This window comes from Symsagittifera roscoffensis, chromosome 6, assembly GCF_963678635.1.
Source record: "Symsagittifera roscoffensis chromosome 6, txSymRosc1.1, whole genome shotgun sequence".
In the NCBI taxonomy this organism is placed as follows: Eukaryota; Metazoa; Xenacoelomorpha; order Acoela; family Convolutidae; genus Symsagittifera; species Symsagittifera roscoffensis.
The window spans coordinates 33,993,470-34,009,724 of NC_087067.1; the positions used below are offsets into that span (position 1 = coordinate 33,993,470).

Below are 16,255 nucleotides of genomic sequence, written 5' to 3' on the forward strand. Positions count from 1 at the left end.
TTAGCCTAATTGTTGTGATAAACTTATTAAATAGGTAAGTATTCAAATCTATTTGATAAGTTTTCTTTGAATGCACTCTGCGACAGCGGAGGGCAGCCCAATTCTCTTAAAAAATGCTTGCACTAACTTAAAAGTTAGCTTTTAGGCCAATTTTCGTCCAAAATGGCCGAAATTCGGGTCCCCCCAAATTTTCAACTGATGATTACTCCACGTACACTTAAGCTACAAACGTCGTTTTGGGCTCGTTGGAATCGTCCTGAGCTATAATTTATGAAACAAGATGAAAAAAATGATGTTTCAACGAAAAAAACCAAAAATTTTGAAAATTTCATTTTTTGCACCACGCTCGATTAGGCTTAACTTTTTGGCATCACCGAGATTTCAAAAGCTTATAACTTTGTGTTGGACCGACGAAATTGGTTCATTTTCTCAGTCCCCCAAGATTTGACCATGATCTTATGATCCAAATAATAAAATTTGAAAATTTTAAAATTTTTGGGCAAGTTATGGCCGTTCGCGCAATTCACCAGGCTCGATTGGGCTTAACTTTTTGACATCACCGAAATTCAAAAGGCTATAACTCAAAGACCCCAAAAGTTATCTCCAATATTTTTGGCCTATCAGCAGCTGATTGTACACAAAATTGATACTGCAAAAGAAATTTTTCGGTTTTCTGTTGTTTTGACCAAAATTTGACCCATTGAAAATTTTTGCACCACGCTCGATTAGGCTTAACTTTTTGACATCACCGAACTTTAAACAGCAATAACTCTTAGCGTATAAAAGTAAAAGAGATACTTTTGCTTTAAATAAAAGCCTACAACACCTGGTGTTCCCAGGCGGTCTCCCATCCAAGTACTAACCAGGCCCAATGTTGCTTAACTTCGGTGATCGGACGAGAACCGGTGCATTCAACATGGTATGGTCGTAGGCATTTGAGTTACTCCGCTTTCACTTATATCCTTACTAGCATATGTCTATGTACATTAGTTTTAAAACACTCGCCCTCGCGCGAGAGTAAAAATATGCTCTTATACCATGTAAAATTTTGCACGCTCACGTTATAATTTATGCATTTCAAACAAAATTTTGAAAATTGACATTGTTTGGAATTTTTTTGGCCCAATGTGTTAAATGGCCAAATCGGCTGGTCAAAACCTATGGAGCGTGTACAAGGTGCCTTGAATGACCATTTATGGCATGATAGCCGCACATTCACTGTAAGTGGCATATGAATGGATACCAGCCAGGATACTGTCAGTTGCTTTTAGCCTAATTGTTGTGATAAACTTATTAAATAGGTAAGTATTCAAATCTATTTGATAAGTTTTCTTTGAATGCACTCTGCGACAGCGGAGGGCAGCCCAATTCTCTTAAAAAATGCAAGAAAAAAAATTGCACTAACTTAAAAGTTAGCTTTTAGGCCAATTTTCGTCCAAAATGGCCGAAATTCGGGTCCCCCCAAATTTTCAACTGATGATTACTCCACGTACACTTAAGCTACAAACGTCGTTTTGGGCTCGTTGGAATCGTCCTGAGCTATAATTTATGAAACAAGATGAAAAAAATGATGTTTCAACGAAAAAAACCAAAAATTTTGAAAATTTCATTTTTTGCACCACGCTCGATTAGGCTTAACTTTTTGGCATCACCGAGATTTCAAAAGCTTATAACTTTGTGTTGGACCGACGAAATTGGTTCATTTTCTCAGTCCCCCAAGATTTGACCATGATCTTATGATCCAAATAATAAAATTTGAAAATTTTAAAATTTTTGGGCAAGTTATGGCCGTTCGCGCAATTCACCAGGCTCGATTGGGCTTAACTTTTTGACATCACCGAAATTCAAAAGGCTATAACTCAAAGACCCCAAAAGTTATCTCCAATATTTTTGGCCTATCAGCAGCTGATTGTACACAAAATTGATACTGCAAAAGAAATTTTTCGGTTTTCTGTTGTTTTGACCAAAATTTGACCCATTGAAAATTTTTGCACCACGCTCGATTAGGCTTAACTTTTTGACATCACCGAACTTTAAACAGCAATAACTCTTAGCGTATAAAAGTAAAAGAGATACTTTTGCTTTAAATAAAAGCCTACAACACCTGGTGTTCCCAGGCGGTCTCCCATCCAAGTACTAACCAGGCCCAATGTTGCTTAACTTCGGTGATCGGACGAGAACCGGTGCATTCAACATGGTATGGTCGTAGGCATTTGAGTTACTCCGCTTTCACTTATATCCTTACTAGCATATGTCTATGTACATTAGTTTTAAAACACTCGCCCTCGCGCGAGAGTAAAAATATGCTCTTATACCATGTAAAATTTTGCACGCTCACGTTATAATTTATGCATTTCAAACAAAATTTTGAAAATTGACATTGTTTGGAATTTTTTTGGCCCAATGTGTTAAATGGCCAAATCGGCTGGTCAAAACCTATGGAGCGTGTACAAGGTGCCTTGAATGACCATTTATGGCATGATAGCCGCACATTCACTGTAAGTGGCATATGAATGGATACCAGCCAGGATACTGTCAGTTGCTTTTAGCCTAATTGTTGTGATAAACTTATTAAATAGGTAAGTATTCAAATCTATTTGATAAGTTTTCTTTGAATGCACTCTGCGACAGCGGAGGGCAGCCCAATTCTCTTAAAAAATGCAAGAAAAAAAATTGCACTAACTTAAAAGTTAGCTTTTAGGCCAATTTTCGTCCAAAATGGCCGAAATTCGGGTCCCCCCAAATTTTCAACTGATGATTACTCCACGTACACTTAAGCTACAAACGTCGTTTTGGGCTCGTTGGAATCGTCCTGAGCTATAATTTATGAAACAAGATGAAAAAAATGATGTTTCAACGAAAAAAACCAAAAATTTTGAAAATTTCATTTTTTGCACCACGCTCGATTAGGCTTAACTTTTTGGCATCACCGAGATTTCAAAAGCTTATAACTTTGTGTTGGACCGACGAAATTGGTTCATTTTCTCAGTCCCCCAAGATTTGACCATGATCTTATGATCCAAATAATAAAATTTGAAAATTTTAAAATTTTTGGGCAAGTTATGGCCGTTCGCGCAATTCACCAGGCTCGATTGGGCTTAACTTTTTGACATCACCGAAATTCAAAAGGCTATAACTCAAAGACCCCAAAAGTTATCTCCAATATTTTTGGCCTATCAGCAGCTGATTGTACACAAAATTGATACTGCAAAAGAAATTTTTCGGTTTTCTGTTGTTTTGACCAAAATTTGACCCATTGAAAATTTTTGCACCACGCTCGATTAGGCTTAACTTTTTGACATCACCGAACTTTAAACAGCAATAACTCTTAGCGTATAAAAGTAAAAGAGATACTTTTGCTTTAAATAAAAGCCTACAACACCTGGTGTTCCCAGGCGGTCTCCCATCCAAGTACTAACCAGGCCCAATGTTGCTTAACTTCGGTGATCGGACGAGAACCGGTGCATTCAACATGGTATGGTCGTAGGCATTTGAGTTACTCCGCTTTCACTTATATCCTTACTAGCATATGTCTATGTACATTAGTTTTAAAACACTCGCCCTCGCGCGAGAGTAAAAATATGCTCTTATACCATGTAAAATTTTGCACGCTCACGTTATAATTTATGCATTTCAAACAAAATTTTGAAAATTGACATTGTTTGGAATTTTTTTGACCCAATGTGTTAAATGGCCAAATCGGCTGGTCAAAACCTATGGAGCGTGTACAAGGTGCCTTGAATGACCATTTATGGCATGATAGCCGCACATTCACTGTAAGTGGCATATGAATGGATACCAGCCAGGATACTGTCAGTTGCTTTTAGCCTAATTGTTGTGATAAACTTATTAAATAGGTAAGTATTCAAATCTATTTGATAAGTTTTCTTTGAATGCACTCTGCGACAGCGGAGGGCAGCCCAATTCTCTTAAAAAATGCAAGAAAAAAAATTGCACTAACTTAAAAGTTAGCTTTTAGGCCAATTTTCGTCCAAAATGGCCGAAATTCGGGTCCCCCCAAATTTTCAACTGATGATTACTCCACGTACACTTAAGCTACAAACGTCGTTTTGGGCTCGTTGGAATCGTCCTGAGCTGTAATTTATGAAACAAGATGAAAAAAATGATGTTTCAACGAAAAAAACCAAAAATTTTGAAAATTTCATTTTTTGCACCACGCTCGATTAGGCTTAACTTTTTGGCATCACCGAGATTTCAAAAGCTTATAACTTTGTGTTGGACCGACGAAATTGGTTCATTTTCTCAGTCCCCCAAGATTTGACCATGATCTTATGATCCAAATAATAAAATTTGAAAATTTTAAAATTTTTGGGCAAGTTATGGCCGTTCGCGCAATTCACCAGGCTCGATTGGGCTTAACTTTTTGACATCACCGAAATTCAAAAGGCTATAACTCAAAGACCCCAAAAGTTATCTCCAATATTTTTGGCCTATCAGCAGCTGATTGTACACAAAATTGATACTGCAAAAGAAATTTTTCGGTTTTCTGTTGTTTTGACCAAAATTTGACCCATTGAAAATTTTTGCACCACGCTCGATTAGGCTTAACTTTTTGACATCACCGAACTTTAAACAGCAATAACTCTTAGCGTATAAAAGTAAAAGAGATACTTTTGCTTTAAATAAAAGCCTACAACACCTGGTGTTCCCAGGCGGTCTCCCATCCAAGTACTAACCAGGCCCAATGTTGCTTAACTTCGGTGATCGGACGAGAACCGGTGCATTCAACATGGTATGGTCGTAGGCATTTGAGTTACTCCGCTTTCACTTATATCCTTACTAGCATATGTCTATGTACATTAGTTTTAAAACACTCGCCCTCGCGCGAGAGTAAAAATATGCTCTTATACCATGTAAAATTTTGCACGCTCACGTTATAATTTATGCATTTCAAACAAAATTTTGAAAATTGACATTGTTTGGAATTTTTTTGACCCAATGTGTTAAATGGCCAAATCGGCTGGTCAAAACCTATGGAGCGTGTACAAGGTGCCTTGAATGACCATTTATGGCATGATAGCCGCACATTCACTGTAAGTGGCATATGAATGGATACCAGCCAGGATACTGTCAGTTGCTTTTAGCCTAATTGTTGTGATAAACTTATTAAATAGGTAAGTATTCAAATCTATTTGATAAGTTTTCTTTGAATGCACTCTGCGACAGCGGAGGGCAGCCCAATTTTCTTAAAAAATGCAAGAAAAAAAATTGCACTAACTTAAAAGTTAGCTTTTAGGCCAATTTTCGTCCAAAATGGCCGAAATTCGGGTCCCCCCAAATTTTCAACTGATGATTACTCCACGTACACTTAAGCTACAAACGTCGTTTTGGGCTCGTTGGAATCGTCCTGAGCTGTAATTTATGAAACAAGATGAAAAAAATGATGTTTCAACGAAAAAAACCAAAAATTTTGAAAATTTCATTTTTTGCACCACGCTCGATTAGGCTTAACTTTTTGGCATCACCGAGATTTCAAAAGCTTATAACTTTGTGTTGGACCGACGAAATTGGTTCATTTTCTCAGTCCCCCAAGATTTGACCATGATCTTATGATCCAAATAATAAAATTTGAAAATTTTAAAATTTTTGGGCAAGTTATGGCCGTTCGCGCAATTCACCAGGCTCGATTGGGCTTAACTTTTTGACATCACCGAAATTCAAAAGGCTATAACTCAAAGACCCCAAAAGTTATCTCCAATATTTTTGGCCTATCAGCAGCTGATTGTACACAAAATTGATACTGCAAAAGAAATTTTTCGGTTTTCTGTTGTTTTGACCAAAATTTGACCCATTGAAAATTTTTGCACCACGCTCGATTAGGCTTAACTTTTTGACATCACCGAACTTTAAACAGCAATAACTCTTAGCGTATAAAAGTAAAAGAGATACTTTTGCTTTAAATAAAAGCCTACAACACCTGGTGTTCCCAGGCGGTCTCCCATCCAAGTACTAACCAGGCCCAATGTTGCTTAACTTCGGTGATCGGACGAGAACCGGTGCATTCAACATGGTATGGTCGTAGGCATTTGAGTTACTCCGCTTTCACTTATATCCTTACTAGCATATGTCTATGTACATTAGTTTTAAAACACTCGCCCTCGCGCGAGAGTAAAAATATGCTCTTATACCATGTAAAATTTTGCACGCTCACGTTATAATTTATGCATTTCAAACAAAATTTTGAAAATTGACATTGTTTGGAATTTTTTTGGCCCAATGTGTTAAATGGCCAAATCGGCTGGTCAAAACCTATGGAGCGTGTACAAGGTGCCTTGAATGACCATTTATGGCATGATAGCCGCACATTCACTGTAAGTGGCATATGAATGGATACCAGCCAGGATACTGTCAGTTGCTTTTAGCCTAATTGTTGTGATAAACTTATTAAATAGGTAAGTATTCAAATCTATTTGATAAGTTTTCTTTGAATGCACTCTGCGACAGCGGAGGGCAGCCCAATTCTCTTAAAAAATGCAAGAAAAAAAATTGCACTAACTTAAAAGTTAGCTTTTAGGCCAATTTTCGTCCAAAATGGCCGAAATTCGGGTCCCCCCAAATTTTCAACTGATGATTACTCCACGTACACTTAAGCTACAAACGTCGTTTTGGGCTCGTTGGAATCGTCCTGAGCTATAATTTATGAAACAAGATGAAAAAAATGATGTTTCAACGAAAAAAACCAAAAATTTTGAAAATTTCATTTTTTGCACCACGCTCGATTAGGCTTAACTTTTTGGCATCACCGAGATTTCAAAAGCTTATAACTTTGTGTTGGACCGACGAAATTGGTTCATTTTCTCAGTCCCCCAAGATTTGACCATGATCTTATGATCCAAATAATAAAATTTGAAAATTTTAAAATTTTTGGGCAAGTTATGGCCGTTCGCGCAATTCACCAGGCTCGATTGGGCTTAACTTTTTGACATCACCGAAATTCAAAAGGCTATAACTCAAAGACCCCAAAAGTTATCTCCAATATTTTTGGCCTATCAGCAGCTGATTGTACACAAAATTGATACTGCAAAAGAAATTTTTCGGTTTTCTGTTGTTTTGACCAAAATTTGACCCATTGAAAATTTTTGCACCACGCTCGATTAGGCTTAACTTTTTGACATCACCGAACTTTAAACAGCAATAACTCTTAGCGTATAAAAGTAAAAGAGATACTTTTGCTTTAAATAAAAGCCTACAACACCTGGTGTTCCCAGGCGGTCTCCCATCCAAGTACTAACCAGGCCCAATGTTGCTTAACTTCGGTGATCGGACGAGAACCGGTGCATTCAACATGGTATGGTCGTAGGCATTTGAGTTACTCCGCTTTCACTTATATCCTTACTAGCATATGTCTATGTACATTAGTTTTAAAACACTCGCCCTCGCGCGAGAGTAAAAATATGCTCTTATACCATGTAAAATTTTGCACGCTCACGTTATAATTTATGCATTTCAAACAAAATTTTGAAAATTGACATTGTTTGGAATTTTTTTGGCCCAATGTGTTAAATGGCCAAATCGGCTGGTCAAAACCTATGGAGCGTGTACAAGGTGCCTTGAATGACCATTTATGGCATGATAGCCGCACATTCACTGTAAGTGGCATATGAATGGATACCAGCCAGGATACTGTCAGTTGCTTTTAGCCTAATTGTTGTGATAAACTTATTAAATAGGTAAGTATTCAAATCTATTTGATAAGTTTTCTTTGAATGCACTCTGCGACAGCGGAGGGCAGCCCAATTCTCTTAAAAAATGCAAGAAAAAAAATTGCACTAACTTAAAAGTTAGCTTTTAGGCCAATTTTCGTCCAAAATGGCCGAAATTCGGGTCCCCCCAAATTTTCAACTGATGATTACTCCACGTACACTTAAGCTACAAACGTCGTTTTGGGCTCGTTGGAATCGTCCTGAGCTATAATTTATGAAACAAGATGAAAAAAATGATGTTTCAACGAAAAAAACCAAAAATTTTGAAAATTTCATTTTTTGCACCACGCTCGATTAGGCTTAACTTTTTGGCATCACCGAGATTTCAAAAGCTTATAACTTTGTGTTGGACCGACGAAATTGGTTCATTTTCTCAGTCCCCCAAGATTTGACCATGATCTTATGATCCAAATAATAAAATTTGAAAATTTTAAAATTTTTGGGCAAGTTATGGCCGTTCGCGCAATTCACCAGGCTCGATTGGGCTTAACTTTTTGACATCACCGAAATTCAAAAGGCTATAACTCAAAGACCCCAAAAGTTATCTCCAATATTTTTGGCCTATCAGCAGCTGATTGTACACAAAATTGATACTGCAAAAGAAATTTTTCGGTTTTCTGTTGTTTTGACCAAAATTTGACCCATTGAAAATTTTTGCACCACGCTCGATTAGGCTTAACTTTTTGACATCACCGAACTTTAAACAGCAATAACTCTTAGCGTATAAAAGTAAAAGAGATACTTTTGCTTTAAATAAAAGCCTACAACACCTGGTGTTCCCAGGCGGTCTCCCATCCAAGTACTAACCAGGCCCAATGTTGCTTAACTTCGGTGATCGGACGAGAACCGGTGCATTCAACATGGTATGGTCGTAGGCATTTGAGTTACTCCGCTTTCACTTATATCCTTACTAGCATATGTCTATGTACATTAGTTTTAAAACACTCGCCCTCGCGCGAGAGTAAAAATATGCTCTTATACCATGTAAAATTTTGCACGCTCACGTTATAATTTATGCATTTCAAACAAAATTTTGAAAATTGACATTGTTTGGAATTTTTTTGACCCAATGTGTTAAATGGCCAAATCGGCTGGTCAAAACCTATGGAGCGTGTACAAGGTGCCTTGAATGACCATTTATGGCATGATAGCCGCACATTCACTGTAAGTGGCATATGAATGGATACCAGCCAGGATACTGTCAGTTGCTTTTAGCCTAATTGTTGTGATAAACTTATTAAATAGGTAAGTATTCAAATCTATTTGATAAGTTTTCTTTGAATGCACTCTGCGACAGCGGAGGGCAGCCCAATTCTCTTAAAAAACTTAAAAGTTAGCTTTTAGGCCAATTTTCGTCCAAAATGGCCGAAATTCGGGTCCCCCCAAATTTTCAACTGATGATTACTCCACGTACACTTAAGCTACAAACGTCGTTTTGGGCTCGTTGGAATCGTCCTGAGCTATAATTTATGAAACAAGATGAAAAAAATGATGTTTCAACGAAAAAAACCAAAAATTTTGAAAATTTCATTTTTTGCACCACGCTCGATTAGGCTTAACTTTTTGGCATCACCGAGATTTCAAAAGCTTATAACTTTGTGTTGGACCGACGAAATTGGTTCATTTTCTCAGTCCCCCAAGATTTGACCATGATCTTATGATCCAAATAATAAAATTTGAAAATTTTAAAATTTTTGGGCAAGTTATGGCCGTTCGCGCAATTCACCAGGCTCGATTGGGCTTAACTTTTTGACATCACCGAAATTCAAAAGGCTATAACTCAAAGACCCCAAAAGTTATCTCCAATATTTTTGGCCTATCAGCAGCTGATTGTACACAAAATTGATACTGCAAAAGAAATTTTTCGGTTTTCTGTTGTTTTGACCAAAATTTGACCCATTGAAAATTTTTGCACCACGCTCGATTAGGCTTAACTTTTTGACATCACCGAACTTTAAACAGCAATAACTCTTAGCGTATAAAAGTAAAAGAGATACTTTTGCTTTAAATAAAAGCCTACAACACCTGGTGTTCCCAGGCGGTCTCCCATCCAAGTACTAACCAGGCCCAATGTTGCTTAACTTCGGTGATCGGACGAGAACCGGTGCATTCAACATGGTATGGTCGTAGGCATTTGAGTTACTCCGCTTTCACTTATATCCTTACTAGCATATGTCTATGTACATTAGTTTTAAAACACTCGCCCTCGCGCGAGAGTAAAAATATGCTCTTATACCATGTAAAATTTTGCACGCTCACGTTATAATTTATGCATTTCAAACAAAATTTTGAAAATTGACATTGTTTGGAATTTTTTTGGCCCAATGTGTTAAATGGCCAAATCGGCTGGTCAAAACCTATGGAGCGTGTACAAGGTGCCTTGAATGACCATTTATGGCATGATAGCCGCACATTCACTGTAAGTGGCATATGAATGGATACCAGCCAGGATACTGTCAGTTGCTTTTAGCCTAATTGTTGTGATAAACTTATTAAATAGGTAAGTATTCAAATCTATTTGATAAGTTTTCTTTGAATGCACTCTGCGACAGCGGAGGGCAGCCCAATTCTCTTAAAAAATGCAAGAAAAAAAATTGCACTAACTTAAAAGTTAGCTTTTAGGCCAATTTTCGTCCAAAATGGCCGAAATTCGGGTCCCCCCAAATTTTCAACTGATGATTACTCCACGTACACTTAAGCTACAAACGTCGTTTTGGGCTCGTTGGAATCGTCCTGAGCTATAATTTATGAAACAAGATGAAAAAAATGATGTTTCAACGAAAAAAACCAAAAATTTTGAAAATTTCATTTTTTGCACCACGCTCGATTAGGCTTAACTTTTTGGCATCACCGAGATTTCAAAAGCTTATAACTTTGTGTTGGACCGACGAAATTGGTTCATTTTCTCAGTCCCCCAAGATTTGACCATGATCTTATGATCCAAATAATAAAATTTGAAAATTTTAAAATTTTTGGGCAAGTTATGGCCGTTCGCGCAATTCACCAGGCTCGATTGGGCTTAACTTTTTGACATCACCGAAATTCAAAAGGCTATAACTCAAAGACCCCAAAAGTTATCTCCAATATTTTTGGCCTATCAGCAGCTGATTGTACACAAAATTGATACTGCAAAAGAAATTTTTCGGTTTTCTGTTGTTTTGACCAAAATTTGACCCATTGAAAATTTTTGCACCACGCTCGATTAGGCTTAACTTTTTGACATCACCGAACTTTAAACAGCAATAACTCTTAGCGTATAAAAGTAAAAGAGATACTTTTGCTTTAAATAAAAGCCTACAACACCTGGTGTTCCCAGGCGGTCTCCCATCCAAGTACTAACCAGGCCCAATGTTGCTTAACTTCGGTGATCGGACGAGAACCGGTGCATTCAACATGGTATGGTCGTAGGCATTTGAGTTACTCCGCTTTCACTTATATCCTTACTAGCATATGTCTATGTACATTAGTTTTAAAACACTCGCCCTCGCGCGAGAGTAAAAATATGCTCTTATACCATGTAAAATTTTGCACGCTCACGTTATAATTTATGCATTTCAAACAAAATTTTGAAAATTGACATTGTTTGGAATTTTTTTGGCCCAATGTGTTAAATGGCCAAATCGGCTGGTCAAAACCTATGGAGCGTGTACAAGGTGCCTTGAATGACCATTTATGGCATGATAGCCGCACATTCACTGTAAGTGGCATATGAATGGATACCAGCCAGGATACTGTCAGTTGCTTTTAGCCTAATTGTTGTGATAAACTTATTAAATAGGTAAGTATTCAAATCTATTTGATAAGTTTTCTTTGAATGCACTCTGCGACAGCGGAGGGCAGCCCAATTCTCTTAAAAAATGCAAGAAAAAAAATTGCACTAACTTAAAAGTTAGCTTTTAGGCCAATTTTCGTCCAAAATGGCCGAAATTCGGGTCCCCCCAAATTTTCAACTGATGATTACTCCACGTACACTTAAGCTACAAACGTCGTTTTGGGCTCGTTGGAATCGTCCTGAGCTATAATTTATGAAACAAGATGAAAAAAATGATGTTTCAACGAAAAAAACCAAAAATTTTGAAAATTTCATTTTTTGCACCACGCTCGATTAGGCTTAACTTTTTGGCATCACCGAGATTTCAAAAGCTTATAACTTTGTGTTGGACCGACGAAATTGGTTCATTTTCTCAGTCCCCCAAGATTTGACCATGATCTTATGATCCAAATAATAAAATTTGAAAATTTTAAAATTTTTGGGCAAGTTATGGCCGTTCGCGCAATTCACCAGGCTCGATTGGGCTTAACTTTTTGACATCACCGAAATTCAAAAGGCTATAACTCAAAGACCCCAAAAGTTATCTCCAATATTTTTGGCCTATCAGCAGCTGATTGTACACAAAATTGATACTGCAAAAGAAATTTTTCGGTTTTCTGTTGTTTTGACCAAAATTTGACCCATTGAAAATTTTTGCACCACGCTCGATTAGGCTTAACTTTTTGACATCACCGAACTTTAAACAGCAATAACTCTTAGCGTATAAAAGTAAAAGAGATACTTTTGCTTTAAATAAAAGCCTACAACACCTGGTGTTCCCAGGCGGTCTCCCATCCAAGTACTAACCAGGCCCAATGTTGCTTAACTTCGGTGATCGGACGAGAACCGGTGCATTCAACATGGTATGGTCGTAGGCATTTGAGTTACTCCGCTTTCACTTATATCCTTACTAGCATATGTCTATGTACATTAGTTTTAAAACACTCGCCCTCGCGCGAGAGTAAAAATATGCTCTTATACCATGTAAAATTTTGCACGCTCACGTTATAATTTATGCATTTCAAACAAAATTTTGAAAATTGACATTGTTTGGAATTTTTTTGGCCCAATGTGTTAAATGGCCAAATCGGCTGGTCAAAACCTATGGAGCGTGTACAAGGTGCCTTGAATGACCATTTATGGCATGATAGCCGCACATTCACTGTAAGTGGCATATGAATGGATACCAGCCAGGATACTGTCAGTTGCTTTTAGCCTAATTGTTGTGATAAACTTATTAAATAGGTAAGTATTCAAATCTATTTGATAAGTTTTCTTTGAATGCACTCTGCGACAGCGGAGGGCAGCCCAATTCTCTTAAAAAATGCAAGAAAAAAAATTGCACTAACTTAAAAGTTAGCTTTTAGGCCAATTTTCGTCCAAAATGGCCGAAATTCGGGTCCCCCCAAATTTTCAACTGATGATTACTCCACGTACACTTAAGCTACAAACGTCGTTTTGGGCTCGTTGGAATCGTCCTGAGCTATAATTTATGAAACAAGATGAAAAAAATGATGTTTCAACGAAAAAAACCAAAAATTTTGAAAATTTCATTTTTTGCACCACGCTCGATTAGGCTTAACTTTTTGGCATCACCGAGATTTCAAAAGCTTATAACTTTGTGTTGGACCGACGAAATTGGTTCATTTTCTCAGTCCCCCAAGATTTGACCATGATCTTATGATCCAAATAATAAAATTTGAAAATTTTAAAATTTTTGGGCAAGTTATGGCCGTTCGCGCAATTCACCAGGCTCGATTGGGCTTAACTTTTTGACATCACCGAAATTCAAAAGGCTATAACTCAAAGACCCCAAAAGTTATCTCCAATATTTTTGGCCTATCAGCAGCTGATTGTACACAAAATTGATACTGCAAAAGAAATTTTTCGGTTTTCTGTTGTTTTGACCAAAATTTGACCCATTGAAAATTTTTGCACCACGCTCGATTAGGCTTAACTTTTTGACATCACCGAACTTTAAACAGCAATAACTCTTAGCGTATAAAAGTAAAAGAGATACTTTTGCTTTAAATAAAAGCCTACAACACCTGGTGTTCCCAGGCGGTCTCCCATCCAAGTACTAACCAGGCCCAATGTTGCTTAACTTCGGTGATCGGACGAGAACCGGTGCATTCAACATGGTATGGTCGTAGGCATTTGAGTTACTCCGCTTTCACTTATATCCTTACTAGCATATGTCTATGTACATTAGTTTTAAAACACTCGCCCTCGCGCGAGAGTAAAAATATGCTCTTATACCATGTAAAATTTTGCACGCTCACGTTATAATTTATGCATTTCAAACAAAATTTTGAAAATTGACATTGTTTGGAATTTTTTTGACCCAATGTGTTAAATGGCCAAATCGGCTGGTCAAAACCTATGGAGCGTGTACAAGGTGCCTTGAATGACCATTTATGGCATGATAGCCGCACATTCACTGTAAGTGGCATATGAATGGATACCAGCCAGGATACTGTCAGTTGCTTTTAGCCTAATTGTTGTGATAAACTTATTAAATAGGTAAGTATTCAAATCTATTTGATAAGTTTTCTTTGAATGCACTCTGCGACAGCGGAGGGCAGCCCAATTCTCTTAAAAAACTTAAAAGTTAGCTTTTAGGCCAATTTTCGTCCAAAATGGCCGAAATTCGGGTCCCCCCAAATTTTCAACTGATGATTACTCCACGTACACTTAAGCTACAAACGTCGTTTTGGGCTCGTTGGAATCGTCCTGAGCTATAATTTATGAAACAAGATGAAAAAAATGATGTTTCAACGAAAAAAACCAAAAATTTTGAAAATTTCATTTTTTGCACCACGCTCGATTAGGCTTAACTTTTTGGCATCACCGAGATTTCAAAAGCTTATAACTTTGTGTTGGACCGACGAAATTGGTTCATTTTCTCAGTCCCCCAAGATTTGACCATGATCTTATGATCCAAATAATAAAATTTGAAAATTTTAAAATTTTTGGGCAAGTTATGGCCGTTCGCGCAATTCACCAGGCTCGATTGGGCTTAACTTTTTGACATCACCGAAATTCAAAAGGCTATAACTCAAAGACCCCAAAAGTTATCTCCAATATTTTTGGCCTATCAGCAGCTGATTGTACACAAAATTGATACTGCAAAAGAAATTTTTCGGTTTTCTGTTGTTTTGACCAAAATTTGACCCATTGAAAATTTTTGCACCACGCTCGATTAGGCTTAACTTTTTGACATCACCGAACTTTAAACAGCAATAACTCTTAGCGTATAAAAGTAAAAGAGATACTTTTGCTTTAAATAAAAGCCTACAACACCTGGTGTTCCCAGGCGGTCTCCCATCCAAGTACTAACCAGGCCCAATGTTGCTTAACTTCGGTGATCGGACGAGAACCGGTGCATTCAACATGGTATGGTCGTAGGCATTTGAGTTACTCCGCTTTCACTTATATCCTTACTAGCATATGTCTATGTACATTAGTTTTAAAACACTCGCCCTCGCGCGAGAGTAAAAATATGCTCTTATACCATGTAAAATTTTGCACGCTCACGTTATAATTTATGCATTTCAAACAAAATTTTGAAAATTGACATTGTTTGGAATTTTTTTGGCCCAATGTGTTAAATGGCCAAATCGGCTGGTCAAAACCTATGGAGCGTGTACAAGGTGCCTTGAATGACCATTTATGGCATGATAGCCGCACATTCACTGTAAGTGGCATATGAATGGATACCAGCCAGGATACTGTCAGTTGCTTTTAGCCTAATTGTTGTGATAAACTTATTAAATAGGTAAGTATTCAAATCTATTTGATAAGTTTTCTTTGAATGCACTCTGCGACAGCGGAGGGCAGCCCAATTCTCTTAAAAAATGCAAGAAAAAAAATTGCACTAACTTAAAAGTTAGCTTTTAGGCCAATTTTCGTCCAAAATGGCCGAAATTCGGGTCCCCCCAAATTTTCAACTGATGATTACTCCACGTACACTTAAGCTACAAACGTCGTTTTGGGCTCGTTGGAATCGTCCTGAGCTATAATTTATGAAACAAGATGAAAAAAATGATGTTTCAACGAAAAAAACCAAAAATTTTGAAAATTTCATTTTTTGCACCACGCTCGATTAGGCTTAACTTTTTGGCATCACCGAGATTTCAAAAGCTTATAACTTTGTGTTGGACCGACGAAATTGGTTCATTTTCTCAGTCCCCCAAGATTTGACCATGATCTTATGATCCAAATAATAAAATTTGAAAATTTTAAAATTTTTGGGCAAGTTATGGCCGTTCGCGCAATTCACCAGGCTCGATTGGGCTTAACTTTTTGACATCACCGAAATTCAAAAGGCTATAACTCAAAGACCCCAAAAGTTATCTCCAATATTTTTGGCCTATCAGCAGCTGATTGTACACAAAATTGATACTGCAAAAGAAATTTTTCGGTTTTCTGTTGTTTTGACCAAAATTTGACCCATTGAAAATTTTTGCACCACGCTCGATTAGGCTTAACTTTTTGACATCACCGAACTTTAAACAGCAATAACTCTTAGCGTATAAAAGTAAAAGAGATACTTTTGCTTTAAATAAAAGCCTACAACACCTGGTGTTCCCAGGCGGTCTCCCATCCAAGTACTAACCAGGCCCAATGTTGCTTAACTTCGGTGATCGGACGAGAACCGGTGCATTCAACATGGTATGGTCGTAGGCATTTGAGTTACTCCGCTTTCACTTATATCCTT

General features: G+C 37.4%; 13 non-coding genes across 13 annotated transcripts; all 13 read right to left on the reverse strand.

Moving 5' to 3' along the window:
* Positions 1-814: 814 nt before the first annotated feature.
* LOC134850005 (5S ribosomal RNA) lies at positions 815-933 on the reverse strand. Its single transcript, XR_010163985.1, has one exon. It is a non-coding gene; the product is annotated as a 5S ribosomal RNA (ribosomal RNA).
* Positions 934-2,092: 1,159 nt separating this feature from the next.
* LOC134850006 (5S ribosomal RNA) lies at positions 2,093-2,211 on the reverse strand. Its single transcript, XR_010163986.1, has one exon. It is a non-coding gene; the product is annotated as a 5S ribosomal RNA (ribosomal RNA).
* Positions 2,212-3,370: 1,159 nt separating this feature from the next.
* Positions 3,371-3,489, reverse strand: LOC134850008 (5S ribosomal RNA). Its single transcript, XR_010163987.1, has one exon. It is a non-coding gene; the product is annotated as a 5S ribosomal RNA (ribosomal RNA).
* Positions 3,490-4,648: 1,159 nt separating this feature from the next.
* Positions 4,649-4,767, reverse strand: LOC134850009 (5S ribosomal RNA). Its single transcript, XR_010163988.1, has one exon. It is a non-coding gene; the product is annotated as a 5S ribosomal RNA (ribosomal RNA).
* Positions 4,768-5,926: 1,159 nt separating this feature from the next.
* Positions 5,927-6,045, reverse strand: LOC134850010 (5S ribosomal RNA). The gene has a single exon (XR_010163989.1). It is a non-coding gene; the product is annotated as a 5S ribosomal RNA (ribosomal RNA).
* A 1,159-nt stretch (positions 6,046-7,204) lies between these two features.
* LOC134850011 (5S ribosomal RNA) lies at positions 7,205-7,323 on the reverse strand. The gene has a single exon (XR_010163990.1). It is a non-coding gene; the product is annotated as a 5S ribosomal RNA (ribosomal RNA).
* Positions 7,324-8,482: 1,159 nt separating this feature from the next.
* Positions 8,483-8,601, reverse strand: LOC134850012 (5S ribosomal RNA). The gene has a single exon (XR_010163991.1). It is a non-coding gene; the product is annotated as a 5S ribosomal RNA (ribosomal RNA).
* A 1,136-nt stretch (positions 8,602-9,737) lies between these two features.
* On the reverse strand, positions 9,738-9,856 carry LOC134850013 (5S ribosomal RNA). Its single transcript, XR_010163992.1, has one exon. It is a non-coding gene; the product is annotated as a 5S ribosomal RNA (ribosomal RNA).
* Positions 9,857-11,015: 1,159 nt separating this feature from the next.
* Positions 11,016-11,134, reverse strand: LOC134850014 (5S ribosomal RNA). Its single transcript, XR_010163993.1, has one exon. It is a non-coding gene; the product is annotated as a 5S ribosomal RNA (ribosomal RNA).
* Positions 11,135-12,293: 1,159 nt separating this feature from the next.
* LOC134850015 (5S ribosomal RNA) lies at positions 12,294-12,412 on the reverse strand. Its single transcript, XR_010163994.1, has one exon. It is a non-coding gene; the product is annotated as a 5S ribosomal RNA (ribosomal RNA).
* Positions 12,413-13,571: 1,159 nt separating this feature from the next.
* Positions 13,572-13,690, reverse strand: LOC134850017 (5S ribosomal RNA). The gene has a single exon (XR_010163996.1). It is a non-coding gene; the product is annotated as a 5S ribosomal RNA (ribosomal RNA).
* A 1,136-nt stretch (positions 13,691-14,826) lies between these two features.
* LOC134850018 (5S ribosomal RNA) lies at positions 14,827-14,945 on the reverse strand. The gene has a single exon (XR_010163997.1). It is a non-coding gene; the product is annotated as a 5S ribosomal RNA (ribosomal RNA).
* Positions 14,946-16,104: 1,159 nt separating this feature from the next.
* On the reverse strand, positions 16,105-16,223 carry LOC134850019 (5S ribosomal RNA). Its single transcript, XR_010163998.1, has one exon. It is a non-coding gene; the product is annotated as a 5S ribosomal RNA (ribosomal RNA).
* Between the last annotated feature and the right edge of the window lie 32 nt (positions 16,224-16,255).